The sequence below is a fragment of the Cariama cristata genome, unplaced genomic scaffold (genome assembly GCF_000690535.1).
Source record: "Cariama cristata isolate BGI_N322 unplaced genomic scaffold, ASM69053v1 scaffold28282, whole genome shotgun sequence".
In the NCBI taxonomy this organism is placed as follows: Eukaryota; Metazoa; Chordata; class Aves; order Cariamiformes; family Cariamidae; genus Cariama; species Cariama cristata.
The window spans coordinates 37,520-39,134 of NW_009605984.1; positions in this window are offsets into that span (position 1 = coordinate 37,520).

Genomic DNA, 1,615 nt, shown 5'->3' on the forward strand with positions numbered 1-1,615 from the left:
CCTAGGGGAGGCAGGCACATGGCTGAAGGCACGTTGGAAGTAGGATACAAACCACAACACAGACAGCAGCTCAGTCCTCTGTGATTCAGTAACCACTTCAAGCCCGATCCTGCAAAGTGCTAAGCAACTTTCCCCTCTCGGTAAGTTGCACAGTCTCTGTGGCTCAGCGCCCTTCCACAGAGAGTTTTACAGACTTATCACCTATAAGATACAACTAATTGGTCAATCAAGATAAATCTCTTTCTAAGGAAGGTTTAGGCAAAGACAGAAACAAACTCAAGCTCTCTACATTTTTTGGCCCCTCTACCTGGTTCAACCTCTTCTCTAGCTGTCTATTAGGGAGAGATAAAATGACAAAGGAGGTTATGTGCTAAATATCTGGGGCTAGAGAGTCTATTCAGACTGATCAGACTTGTGGGTGCTCCCATTGTTGCAGTTACAATAGCTATGATAGCTGATCTAGTCAATGCTACCCAGCCCTGAAGATACACCCTCTCACTGCAGGATTGCTGCAGAACTAGTTAGAGGAGTCCCATTGAACAAGCTTAAGGTGAGCAAAAGCATGGAGATCTTGTTCTCTTTCATCACATTTCCCAAAACACCACAAAAAGAAAATGCACCCTAGTCGAGAAGAGGAATCTCCATATTTACATGAAAAGTGGCGAAGGAGGGGAAAAAAGTTAGGTGATCCCACATTCAAATCTTGCTGATGGGCATAGCAAAAGACTCTACAGACTCGGTCACAACTTCTTCAGACTGGCCAATTCTGCAAATTCAGGACTTGCACAAATGCTGTCTGCTGGACGCTGCCTTTGTTATTCCACCTCTCAATGATTCTGGTATTATTATCACTTCAAACTTCAAAGATGGACAGAATCTACTGTTCCACCTCTACTCACCCTTGCTTATGCATTCAAATCCATACTTCAGGACCAATCAGAACTACAAATCCATTTGCTCACTTGGATTTGAACTGCAGTCACCCTTTATTAGCATCCTTCATGTCAGCATTCCCAACTGCTCTATACGTGGGAGACTGAAACTGTGTGATAGGCTGGTTCTCCTTCACTGTGAACTTGCTTGTAACAGATCAGTGGCAGGGGATCCTGCTTGCCCAGCCACCAGGCAATACTACCAGAGCACACAAGGAGCAAAGGAGGAAAAATCTCACTTGCTGAGAGCTGCTAAGAAGAAACAACACATCTAAAAGTCCAGGAGGAACAGGTCCGTCCCGGACACACCACCGAAGTGACAAGCAAGCAGGCTGAAGCTGTTAATCATTTCAGTACTGCATAATGATGCTGAACAGTCTTTACCTGATACTCATTGGCTTCAGCAGAACTCAGTCTAGGGTTCCTTTTGCTTACTTTCCTTCAGGAAGCAAAATCAGTGGAAACAAACAGCTACAAATACTATTGAGCATATAAACTGGAAGAGGAAACAGGCAGCTAACCTACACCGTCTGGGAGAAAGCGAAATGTAGAGAAAGTCAGGAAAAGAAAGGAGGAATGCATAAAGTGAGGAGGTAGAAGTTAAAGCTTCCCATTTCATGCAGTTTGAAAACGTGATTGACCACAGGCTGCTGTTCAAATACTGCATCACACACGTGTTCTAC